The 14,305-nt window shown below is 33.0% G+C and overlaps 1 pseudogene; it reads right to left on the bottom strand.

The window, feature by feature from the left end:
- LOC143390065 (zinc finger protein 280D-like) overlaps window positions 1-14,305 on the bottom strand; it is a 54,344-nt pseudogene that overhangs the window by 23,701 nt on the left and 16,338 nt on the right.

Genomic DNA, 14,305 nt, shown 5'->3' with positions numbered 1-14,305 from the left:
GAATGAAATATACCTATTTTTATTGATAAGTAAGGGGTAAAATACTAATATCACAGTATGATAATAACAGAACAGAGTAGAAATCTTGAGCTGTTTGTTTCTTACCATCCTTGAAAAATAATTTGCCTTCCCAGCTTTACTGGAAAAATTAAAAGCAATGTTATATAATACACATAATTTTGGTTATGAGGTACTTTACTTTAAGGTTACATTTATCAGATAACCAATATATTTTAAATGCTTAATCACTGGATGTTATCAAACGGAGCATGCTGAAAATTTCTAAATATTCTGATAACATAGACCTATGTCTCCTGAAATAATTCCTGAAAAAAGGAATTTCCCATTTTCATGTTTGATATGAAATGGAAATGGCTAATCTTAAAAGCAAAAAAAAAACAACTTGTTGCTCAAATAATTTGTAATATGATATGTGTCATATTTAATTTGAACAAGGAGCTTAAATCAGTTAATCACACTTCCATGCTTATCATTGCATCTATTTTTTAAATATATATATTTTTAGTTGTAGTTGGACACAATACTTTTTATTTATTTATTTATTTTTATGTGGTGCTGAGGACAGAACCCAGGGCCTCACAGGTGCTAGGCAAGCGCTCTACCACTGAGCCACAACCCCAGCCCTCATTGCATCTATTAACATGATTTCTGACATATTTTACTATTAAAATGGTAAAAATATGTAAATAGGTGGTAGAGTTCTATTATAGTACTGTTTCAGTGTTATATGTCAAAGCACAACTTCCCCTTTGTTAAAGAATGGGGACCACTAGTTCTTGATGAGAGTTAACAGTGTCACAAAGGAGGTAAAACAATGAGAAAATTCATATGATATAAGATATGGGAAAGAACTTGGAAAAAGTTCTACCATAAAGCAACCATTAATGATTATTATAGGAGCATATCATAGAAGACAAGAAAACAAATAAATGCTGGGCCCAGACGTGTAAGTACATGCTTAAAAATGCTACAGGTGATAGTTATAAAGAGTAAATGGAATACACACATATATATGTATGTTTGTATACACAAACACACACATATCTTGTCTAAGTACACTGATATCTGCAACTTACTTTGAAATTAATTTAAAAGTCAGATAGTCCAAAGGAAGAAAAATATGATAAAGCAAGTACAGTAAAATATTAAGAATAAAATAAAAGTTGTAAGTGTAGAAGTGTCCAATAAGACTTAAATTTTTGATAAGTATTTGAAAATTTTTATAATGAAATTGTAGAAAGTAACCTTATATACTATAAATGTCATGCCATATAATCAATGAAAAATACCATTCAATATATCTTGTTATTTTATTCTTGTTACTCACTTACATAAGATATCTTTATAGTATATCATGTAATGCAAAAATTCCAAAGTAAGTTTCTAAAATTTAAAACATTTGTGTACACCTCTTCAAAATTTCATTGTGAATGAAATCTCTAATTGTTAAAGGTGTCAAATTATAAAATCAAAGCAGACACATCTCCTAGAAATGGTATATCTTTAAAACACATTGCTTTTGGCTGGGCTTGGTGGCACATGCCTATCATCCCAGAGGCTTGGGAGGCTGAAGCAGGAGGATCTCGAGTTCAGAGCCAGGCTCAGCAAAAGCGAGGTGTTAAGCAACTCAGTGAGACACTATCTCTAAATAAAATACAAAATAGGGCTGGGGATGTGGCTCAGTGGTTGAGTGTCCCTGAATTGAATCCCTAGTAACCCCATCCCCCCAAATAGATCACTTTTCCCACTAGGTAAATGTTCTTAATATGAATTGAAAGCTTTGAGCATTAAGATTAGCATAAAGAAGTTCAAAACTGGACACTTTTGAAGTGCTTTCTCCTATAACTGAAGAAAAATAAAATGTAAACTACCTAAAAGATTCACTGCTAAAACAAAATGAACTTATTTTTTTCTTTTAAGTTAAAATAAACTTTGTACATCTTAAGAAATGTGAAAGAAATACAAATAAGTAGATCCTGGTGTCAAATTCTAAAATACAAGAAATGACAAAAGCTTTTCAACAACGAACAAACAAACAAAAAGTCTGCCTTTGTCTATAGTAGAAAGTATTAGAATTGTTTATCTAGAATAGCAAAGGAAAATGTAACCTAAAGATACAACATTTATATTTGTAGCATTTCAATTTTCAAATAGAAATAAAAATAAATATTTACATACCTAATATTATTTTTTAGAATTTTCAAGCAACTGAAGCTTTTAAAGGTTGTGTGAGTCTTCTGTTCTTCCTGGGCATCTTCTTCATGTTTTCCATAATAAAAGTCATTAACTAATATGATCAATTTTCCTTTCTCTGAATCAATAGTCTTATTTGTATTTGCTGTATTTGAAAATTCTGTTTTAGCCAGTCCCAAAAAGTTATTTATCATTTCTGGACAACAATGCTGAGAAAGAAAAAAATTAGAAGCCTTGTTTAAAAAAAAAAAAAGCAAAAATTATTCTGTGGTTACAAGTAAGGTCAGGCTATGTAAAACTCTGCTTGGTAATACATCTGGAAAAATAGTCACCAAAAATTTGTGGTGCATATACATATTCTAAAAATGTCAAATGACAAACACTATTGTCTTAATAAACAAAAAAATTTTTTTTTCAAAAAGAAATGAAAACCCTTAAACAGGACTTGGCTATAGATGTAATAACCACTCCTTTGCAATTTATCTACTCAGGTGTAACTATTTAATAATAATTTGTTGCTTGGTCCAAAATTATTCATTTCACATCTATTTCGAGAGTACATAAAGAAATATTTCATTTGCCTTGATGTATATTTTTAATTATCAAGTAACACAAAAAAATTTTGTAAGACCTTAATGGAACTAGACTTTGACCCTACTAACCTGCTATTTCTTAGACTCAAGGTACTAGAAAAGGTATTGAATGCAAAGATATATAAGACTAATCTTCCTTCTTAAAAAAAAAAAAGAAAGAAAGAAAAGAAAAAAATCCACTTTTTTACATTAGGTATAAAAGAAAAGTGTTTTTACATCTTAAAACCTAGAATGCTAAATATCTGAAGAGGAAACTTATCTCTTCGGGAGTAAAATCACAATGTCACATAAAATGATTTTAATATGGAATTTGTTCATATGTGATCTTTTCCTTTTCTTTTTCAACAAGATGGAACTAATTCTATCTTTTATTTATTTATTGCACATAACATTCAGTTGTATAGTTTTTACTTAAAGGGCAAGCTCAGGAAGATGTGCATTATAATATTTGTTAAAATGCTAATTCCTGGGCCTCACTTCAGAACAACTAAGCTACAATGTCCAGAGATAGGGCCTAGAAGTTAATATATTATCTATTTTTTTTTGATAGTTGTAGATGGACAGCATGCCTTTATTTTTTGTTTATTTTTACGTGGTGCTAAGGATCGAACCAAGTGCCTCATACATGCTATGCAAGAGATCTGCCACTGAGTTAGAGCCCCAGACCTAGAAGTTATATTTTTTAACAAGCGGTAATTCTTTTACAACTTAAGTGTTTTCTATATGTGTTATGTGTTAAACTGGCATCAACATAAGAAAATTTTAAACTCTTAATACACCTATTTCATTTCTAAGATAACAACATCCACTTATACCACATGTGAAATGTTAGACAACTGGTGGAACACTCTGTATTACAAGGGACAGTGGGCCTTTCTGGTCCAAGACAGACTTATAACATTTCTTTCAAGGTTGCATTTTACTTATTTTGTTTTACTTATCAATTTATAAATCTGAAAAGAAAACACACACACACACACACACACACACACACACAATCTAAAATAGATACAAAGAAAAAAAATACTAAGTAAAATGGGCCACAAATAAGTGGTATAACTAACTTATGTTAAGGAGTTGAGGTTTCACCCACATGCAAAATTAGGACAAATAGATTAGTTCTCTAATACAACATGAATCTCTGTAGTCTTCCATTCAGAATAAATTATAATTGAAATAGAAATACAACATAAAAAGGGAGGTAAGAAAGGTTTTGCTATTTATGTTCCTATATTCTTCTTGCAATATTACATAATATCTGAGAGCTCAAACTTAGGAAATTCAGACTATTTCTAAGGAGTTTTACAAGACTAAGTTCCTTCTTTTAAAAAAATGCTACTTTCTACTTTAAGAATAAATGAAGAAAAACATGGTAGGGAATAAAACAACTAGCATTATTAGAAAAATTACTCAAAATGTGTATCTTCTTACTACTACTAATATGTATCACTGGCACCATTTTGACAAACAAAACTCTTCACTTATTTGAAGGATTCCTTGGAGAAAGATCTCAAACAATGAGAAGTTATAATGCACAAAAATAAATAAAAGAGAAAAGTCTTCCTAATAAGAAATGCAGATTATTTTGTGTCCCAAACACAAAATCTGGCATTTAGTAGAAGTTATTCTGAGTCATATTTAGCACCTGATTATTTTCTGAAATCTACAAAATAGTTTATGAGAGAGTATGTTGCAAGGTTTATATTCTCCAGAAATGTCTAATTTGAAATTAAAGTTGACCTAGAGTAATAAATTACTATATATATATATATATATATATATATATATATATATATATATATATATCATATAATCAATTACTTGCTGTTCTTTTTTTTTTCTTTTACACAAAAGACAGGATCAGATTTTTAAAAATTAACATACAAATCTTGTTCACAACAACTTTAAAAATTTGTTTTTAAATTGTAGTTGGAAACTATACCTTTTTTTAAATTTATTTTTATGTGGTGCTGAGGATCGAACCCAGTGCTTCATACGTGATATATGAGTGCTCTACAGTGAGCCACAACCCCAGCCCTCACAGTAACCCCTCACCAACAACAGGTCATCTCTTAGACCTGGAAATCTGTCATCTCTACCATGAAGCCTGGATGACTTTAAACAATTGTTGACCAGTCTGACACTTCATGATCCTAACATCTCTGGTCCCAGTAAGAATGCTAAAGCACTGCATGATGTTGCTGAAAACTTAGAGACTGGGTTCTGAGAAGGGGAAAAAAAGAGGCTGAATACCTAGTTTTCCTCTTCCTCTTCCCTGTGCACAAACACAAAACATGCCCTTTCTACAGAAATAAAATTGCTTTAGAATCCCACCTTATCCCAGAGAGAGATTAAAAAGTAGGACATCAAGGGAAAAGGAGAAGGGAAAAGGAGAGGGAAAAATGAATAACAGAGGGGTAAGATAAATTAGAGACAAGGATAGTAGTAAACAGATACTGCAAAATAAAAGAAGGGAAAGAGAGGCCAGTAATGAGAATAGCAAGGTTTAAAAAAAGAGAGATTAGGATTAGAGAGAAAATGACAGATATAGCATGCAAAGGAAAATTCATTTTGGACATACAACTGTATGGAATAAATATTTTAAAATATAATTCAGGAAAACTGTGCTAAAACAAAGGAAGACACAAATATAAAGGCAAAAGAATACACTGTACACTAGAGAAGACTGACTCAAACTTTCTATAGTAAGTTATGTCACTATAAAATTATTAATGTTAAAAATATTAGTCTAATATAGATAGATAGATAGATAGATAGATAGATAGATAGATAGATAGACTGGGATGTAGCTCAGAGGTAAAGTGCCCCTAAATCCCCAGTATCAAAAAAAAAAGAAAACGAAAAAGAAACTTATTACTTTCTAGATGAGACCCTCTGTAATTTAGTGAGACCTTGTTGCAAAAAAAAAAAAAAAAAAAAAAAAAAAAGAACTGGAATGTAGTTCAGTGGTAAAGAGCCCCTGAGATCAATTCCCAGTACCAAAACACAAAGTAACAAAAACCAAACAACAACAAACACTGAACACTAGAATCAAAAACAAAACACTTTTTGAACATTTTAAAATGTTAAGGATACATTCATGATACAGTTATGAAAGCTAGATTCTTCTGTATCACAAATATCAGCTAAGTAATGAAAGATATGGATTGAGATGTGATTATATATCTAGGACAGAATAAGTGAAGATAAGGATATGTAAAAAGTTTTATCAGTGGATACTAAACTACAGTTAGATAGGAATACAAGTTCTGGTATGCTATTATTACATAGTAGGGTGTCTATAGATAACAATAATGCACTGTACACTTTAAAAAGCCAGAAAAAGGGAGTGGAGATTATGGATCAGTGGTAGAGTGCTCACCTGGTGCGGGTGAGGCACTGGGTTCAATCCTCAGCACCACATAAAAATAAATAAATAAAAATAAAGATATTGTGTCCACCTACAGCTAAAATTAAAAAAAAAAAGCCAGAAAATTTAAAGTTTTCACCATAAAGAATTGATAAGTGTTTGCAGAGTAAAACATTAAACAATGGACACATATCAAAGCATCGTACCCCATTAATATGAAAAATTTTATGCTTTATGTACCAGTCAAAACTAATGTAAATAAAGACTAAAATTATAATGAATACTCTGGAAAAGTTTATATGACAAGCAAATAATTTACTTATTATTTTTAGTGTACCTCACTATCTATAGTATATCTTACTATATCATACACGTATTTTCAAATTTCTACCTAATAGTAAAGAAAACAACCTACAGACATTTTTGCTAAAGAAAAAAAAGTATTCATCAGCACTTGGGCTTTACTATAAGAGGTATAGTTAGAATACCAATTAACTAATAATACAATGAGAAAAATGTCTAACTTTAAGAAATTCCTAAAGAATAAATGAAATAATGTATTTATTCAAAGCTTAGTTTTATGTTTGACACATGGAATCAAATAAATTATTATAGGATATTTTAATATTTTTCCATTGGAAAAAATCATTAACTGTGATATAATGAACTTTGATTTATCAAAAACTTCTATTTAAGTTTTTTTTAAATTATTGATCTAAAAATTACAATATTTTATGGAAATTATATTAAATTTTAACTAAAATATAAAAATATAAAAGCTAAAAAGTAAAAAAAAAAGTCCCCAGTTTTCTATTTTTTAATTTTTATGATCAACACATTATATTTATACATTTTTGAAACAATGTGATTTTTACATTTTTATGATGCAATTGTGTGAACACAATCAAAATCCTCTTCTAATATGAGATATAGAATGCATTACTGTTAATTATACTCACCCTATTATGCCATAGAACATAAGAATTTGCTGTGCCTATCAAACTATAACACTGTACCTGGTGACCAACCAATTTCTATTCCATTCCCCCTCTACTTGTCCCCATCTCTGATGACATCTAGTCTATTTGATTTCTATGAGATCAACTTTTTAAAACTGCCCACTGCCTGAGATCATGTAGTATTTGTCTTTCTGTGCCTGAAACTCTCCAGTTTTAAACATTTCCTTCCTAGATTTGTGACTATGCTTTGAGACTTCATTATTATAAACACATACATTATTCAATTGCATTCAATTTAGTTAAATAGTATTTCTTACACATTGTCCCATTTTATCTATCATAGAGATACCCTCCTTTCATAAAATGTTACAGTGTTCCATTACATAAATCTTTTAATATTTTGGTTATTTCCAGTACAAGTAATCACAAATAATGCTTTAACATGTAAAAGTCACACATGGAATAAGGTTGCCAATCTCTCCAGGCCCAGAAATGTGTACGTTTTGCATGTTTAACTGATTCTATTTTGTATACAGACTGTATGCAAAATAGAGGGGAAATAAGAACATTCATGCCTACTTCTATATGTGGAAAGAAAATCAGGAAGGATATAAAACTGGCAACCAGGTCATAAGAGTCTGAGGTAAAGATTCTTCCCATACACACCTTCCTATTTTTAATTTTTAATAATGTGACTTTGCTACCTAGTAAAAATAAATAAATAAATAAATAAATAAATAAATAAATAAATAAATAAATAAATAAATAAATAAATAAATATGACTAAGAGAACATAGTAGCAAGAGATCTTCCAAAAATGGTAGATTAGAGGCATTATACACTTGCCTGCATCTCCTTGAAACCAAATTAAAATAACTGTAACATAGTTGCTCACTGAGATGAATGTCTATGAGAAAATACCAGGTTTCAACTGTGGATAGAGACTTGGAGAAGCCCAAATAAAATCGACTGTGGAAGACAGAATGAAACAAAATGCACCAGTGCCAATCCCAGGGAAGTATGCCCCAGAGGTAGAGAAGAAACAGAGTCCCAACAAACATGACTGGCACAGGATCCAGCCTCCTGCAGAAATATAGGCTAAGCAAACAACAGTACAGTTTGCATGTTAAATTGGCTCTGTAGAAGACACCTGTACTTCTTTGCATATTCTCAGTTTTATAATTTGGAGCCATCTTAGAAAAGGTCCTATTGTCTGAGGTTACTTACTGCTTCAGCAATCAGCATATGTAGTAACAGATGGTGCTTCTCATTAAACCTGGCAGTTTGCCAGACGCAGCTCTCAGAGTCTGGGGAATGAGCAGTCACATGTAGCCAGGACTGGAAACACCAGAAAAATGGACTGTGGATTATGCAGAACTCACCACCATCCCTTCCACCACAGATCTTTGAGACTCTATATCCTCTCTCCATCCTTGGGGGGGGGCATACAGGGACACTCCACAGAGCTAGTATTAGCTCTACCCTCCAAGTACTAAGCTCTGAAGAGAAGATTTGGGGAGTTCCACATTCTGACATGCCATGATGTCAGCATCAGCTCTGCTCTAGAAGTGCATAACAAAAATAGCTCCAGAGAGAATTTGTTTCTAGGGAACTCTGCATTCCACACTAGCTCATTCTGGTGTACAAAGCAGCTGAGAGGTATTCCAACTGAATCAAGCCACAAATTGCTACCATCAGTCAACTGACTAGTACCACAAAAGAAAGGAGTAAGCCCCAGTCTTTTCTCTGTCCAAGCAGCACACAGACTAAAGACAAAGAAATTCTCTGATCAGCACAGTCAAAGAGTTTCTATCCTTCCTTCTCACTTGGGCACTCGAGGGAAAAGAAAATTTTCATTTTTTTTATTCATAGTTTTACTTTTTTTTTTTTTAACTCAGGGGTACTTTCAAAACTGCACTACATCCCCAGCCCTTTTCATTTTTTCAGACAGGTTCTCTTCAATACTGGCTTTGAACCTGTGATCCTCCTGCCTCAACTTCCTGAATAACTGGGATTACAGGCATATACCACCACACCTGGCTTAAGTTTTTGTTGTTGTTCTTATTTTTATGTGCTGTTTTGTGCTTATTTCCCTTTTTTCCTCTTATTTTTTTGATATTGGGGACTGAACTCGGGGACACTCGACCCCTTGGCCACATTCCCAGCCCTTGTTTGTGTTTTATTTAGAGACAAGGTCTTACTGAGTTACTTAGCGCCTTGCTAAATTGCTGAAGCTGGCTTTGAACTCTTGGTCCTCCTACCTCTGCCTCCCAAGTCACTGGTATTACAGGCATGTGCCACCATGCCTGTATTTTTCTCCTCTTTTTAATATGAAATATTTTTCTTCTCTTCCTTTCTCCCTTTTCTATTTTACTTTTCTCCAACTATATTTTATCCCTTTGATTAATTCTATTTTTATTATTTAACTTTGTTATTTAATATTATTTTTCTTCTTTCTTTTAATTTATTGTGGTATTACTGTTTTTAGTTTTTGGATTTTACTTTATTTATCTACCTCATTTTTTCTTTCTTCTTTGTTCCTCTTCTTTTTTTTCAGTGATTGAGATTGAGTCTGATTGTGTTGAACACATCAGCTGGGTGCTCTACCACTGAGCTACACTCCCAACCCAGCTGAGGGGAATTATGCCTTGCTTGGGCCACACTTAAACCTTGGCAGATACTTCAACTTAGGGAATAGGAGGAATAAAAGCCCACAGACTATAACCTGTCCCCAAGCAAGCATGGCAAGGTGGGTGAATCTGAAGTCCCTCTTGGGAACCCTCACTACTATAACAAGAACAGAAGAAATAGCATAACTGTTATAGGCACCATAAGTATGGTATATGGTGCCTCAATATCTGTCATTCCCATACCCTATCACACAGCATATTGCTGATAGGGTTGGAGGTGAGTGTGACAGTGGAGGGAGCTGTAACTGGCCATTGTTTCTCCCCATGAAACAACTAGAGATGCCCTGAATGTCTAAACAAAAGATAAAGGCTCCAGGACATCACCACAATTGGAACAGCCAGTAGCAGAACTGCTTCCAAGTTAACAACCAAGATCAACAAAGCCCAGGGGAAACCCCCAACACATACCTGATAGGGGCTTCGATTCCCACTATAGGAGTAATCACAGAGGGTACACTCTATATCGATTGCTGTCTATAGCAAAATTGCCTGAAATACCAGACAGACTACCCTCTTGCAAGTCCTATAAAGAAAATAAATCACTTAGGCTCTGACATATTATATATTGTGTAAAAATCTTTAACCACAGCCAAAGAAGCCACAGGAAAGTACACAAGGAAGTACAAATTGAATTAAATTCAATACTAAATAGAAACCCAGTAACCCAGGGCTCACCAAGAAATAGTGGAAAAGAGTGAAAGATATCCATCCCAGTGGATGAGCAAATCTCAACATACAAACACAAGAAATATGAAAGCACAAGGCAGTAGAATAGCTCCTGAGGTTTATAAATCTCTAATAAATCTGTAATCCAAAGATATAAAAGTAGATGAACTACTTGACAGAGAAATTAAAAGAATATTTTTTTTAAAAACAGTTCAATGAATTCCAAGAGGATATAAGAGCTGAATGAATTAAGGAAACCAATGCAGGATATGAATGAGAAATTTGATAGACAGGGATTTTGAAACAGAACCAACCAGAATTCTTGGAAATGAAAAGCTCAATAAGTCAGATTTTTAAAAACTCACTTGAAAGCCCCACCAAAACATTAGATAGACCAAAAGAAAGAATAACAAGACTTAAAGAAAAAGTTGAGGAGTTATCAGATTCAGAAACTAATTTTAAAAAATCAGTAAAAATGAACATAATATACAAGATCTCTAGGATACCATTAAAGAACCAAACACAGGTATGATCAGAAAGGATGAGGGAGAAGAGCTACAGATTGAAGGCATAGAAAGTCTATTCAGCGAAATGTCAGAAGATAGCTTCCCAAATCCTGGAAAAGACATGGATATCCAGGTCAAAGAGACATAAAGAGTCCCAACTAGCCAAGCGCCATGGTGCTTGCCTGTAATCCCAGCAACTTGGGAGGCTGAGATAGGAGGATCATGAGTTCAAAGCCAGAATCAGCAACTGCCAAGGCACTAAGCAACTCAGTGAGACCCTATCTCTAATAAAATACAAAATTGGGCTGGGGGTGTGGCTCAGTGGTTGAGTGACTCTGAGTTCAATCCCCCGTATCAAAACAAAACAAAATAAAACAAAAAAAACCCCAAGTAGACATAACAAAAAGAAAAAAGAAAAGAAAAAAAAGCTTACCCACAACATATTATATTTAAACTCCCAAAAGTACCTAACAAAAAATATTTATAAAGCTGCAAAAAAGAAGGGTCAAGTCATATTTTAAGACAAAGACATTAGAGTAACAGTGGATTTCTCAGAAGAAACTCAAAAAGGCCAGAAGGGCAAGGAATGATGTATTTCAAGGCCTAAAAAAAAATAAATGTCAAACTCAATTACCATACCCAGCAAAGTTTCCCAAATCAAAGGAAAAATAAAGAACTTTCATGATAAGCATACATTAAAGGAATTCCTGACCACTAAATCAGCATTATAGAATATACATAAGGGAATTCTACACAGAAGTGAGGAAGAAAGACTAACACAAAAATAATGACACAGGAAAAAATAAATTTCAGTAGACGAGATTACAACAGCTAATAAGAAAAAAAAAAGGAGAGAACCAAACAGTATTAATAAAATCATCAAATTTCTAAGATCAATAAAAGAGCAAGACACAACATAGAACATTCAAAACAACTAGGAAAAAACTTCAGCCTCGGCTGGGGATGTGGCTCAAGCAGTAGCACGCTCGCCTAGAATGCGTTCGGCCCGGGTTCCATCCTTAGCACCACATACAAAGATGGTGTGTCCTCCAAAAACTAAAAAATAAATATAAAAAATTCTCTCTCTCTCTCTCTCTCTCTCTCTCTCTCTCTCTCTCTCTCTCAAAAAAAAGAAAAAGAAAAAAAAAACTTTAGCCATGTATGGTGGCACATGCCTGTAATCCCAGCACCTGGGCAGCCTGAGGCAGGAGGGTTGTGTGTTCAAAGTCAGGTTTAGCAACTTACCAAGACCCTAAGCAAATCAGTGAGACTCTGTCTCTAATAAAATACAAACAGGGCTTGGGATATGACTCAGTGGTTGAATGCCCCTGAGTTCAATCTTTGGCACAAATAAAATAATTTTAAAAATTACAGAATAACAAGAAAAAAGTGCACACACACCTTTTAATAAGAATTCTCAACATAAATGGTCTTAATTCTTCAATTAAAAGGTGCAGATTAGCTCATTAGATTAAAAAAGAAGACCAAATAATATACATTCTAAAAAACTCACTGGCAACAACATACACAAACTGAAAGTGAAAGGATGGAAAATGATACTGTAAGCAAACCAAATCCAAAAGCAAGCAGCAATAGCTATACTCATAGATGACAAAACAGAAAAAAACAAAGGAGGTTATTACATATTGATAAAGGAAATTATTCATCAAGACACATTAACAATTACAAACATATGCACCAAACATAAGAGCACCAATTTTATAAAACACCACAGGACACAAAGGGAGAGATGGGCCTAATAATGAGTAACCGCAGTTCCCACTTTCACCCTACAGACCAAATAAAATCAACCAAAAAATCATCAGGGGTGAATTATACCATAGTTCAAATAACTTAACAGACATATACATCTAAGGGCTGCAAAACGTGTATTCTTTTCATCAGTGCATGAAACTTTTTACACAATAGATCATATTTCTGACCATAAAGCAAGAGTTAACTAATTCAGAAAAACTGAAATGATTACTTGTATCATATTGTATCATGATGGAATGAAACCAGAAATTTGTAACAAGAAAAACTGCAGTAATTATATCAAAACATTGAGACTAAAAATACACTGGTGAACAAACAGTAGGTTATGGAAAAAATCAGGAAGGAAATTTAAAAATTCCAAGAATCAAATAAAAATGAAAACATAATATAGTAGAACCTGTGGGATACAGTGAAAACAGTACTTTGGGGGAAGTTTATAGATATGAATGGCTATATTGAGGGAGGTAGGGGGAGGAGATCCCAAATAATAACCTAAGATAAATCTCAAGGTCTTTGAAAAACAAGAATAAACTAAGGGGCCAGGTGCAGAGGCTCACACCTATAACCCCAGTGGCGTGGGAGGCTGAGGCAGGAGCATCACAAGTTCAAAGCCAGCCTCAGCAACAGTGAGACCCTGTCTCTAAAGAAAATACAAAACAGGGCTAGGGATGCGGCTCAGTGATTGAGTGCCCATGAGTTCAATCCCTGGTACCAAAAAAAGAAAAGAAAAAATAAATGAAACAAAGAGCTGTTTCTTTGAAAAGAAAAATAAAATTGAAAAACTTTTACCAAATTTAACCAAAAGAAAAAGAAGACCCAAATTAACAAAAATAGAGATGAAAAAGGTATACTACAAAAGACAACAATCATAAGATCCTTCAGGAAAATCTGGGAAAACTACATACCCAAAAAAAATGGAATATCTAGAAGAAATGGAGGAGATTCTGAACACATATTTTAAAAATCCAATTAGATCAGTAATGAGCAATGTGACTGAAGCAGGAGAAAAGTCTCCAAACAAGGAAAAGCCCACGCCTAGACAGATTCAATGCTGAAATTTACCAGACTTTTAAAGAACAGCAATGCTTCTTAAGCTATTTAGAAAAAAAAGGAAGAAAATGTTTCCAAACTCAGCTTACCAAGCTAGAATTACCCTGCAACCAAGACCTGATAATGACACAACAAAAAGGAGAAAACTATATACTAATATCCTTGATAAACATAAATGCAAATAAATGCAAAATCCTCAATAAAATACAAATCAAATTCAATGGCACATTAAAAAGCTTGTCCACAAGTTGGCTTCATGAAAGGGATGCAAGGATGGTTTAACACACACATTTCAATAAATGTAATATAGCACATTAATACAAAAATTAATAGAGGATAAAAAAACTTGATCTCATAGATAAGAGAAAAAAACCTTTGATAAAATTCAGTAAAGCTTCATGATAAAATGCTCTGAATAAACTATATATAACACAATCATACTTTAACATAATAAAGGATATAGATCATAGCCAACATCATA

This window comes from Callospermophilus lateralis, unplaced genomic scaffold, assembly GCF_048772815.1.
Source record: "Callospermophilus lateralis isolate mCalLat2 unplaced genomic scaffold, mCalLat2.hap1 Scaffold_89, whole genome shotgun sequence".
Lineage (NCBI taxonomy): Eukaryota > Metazoa > Chordata > Mammalia > Rodentia > Sciuridae > Callospermophilus > Callospermophilus lateralis.
This window is presented reverse-complemented; position numbering and strand designations above follow the sequence as displayed.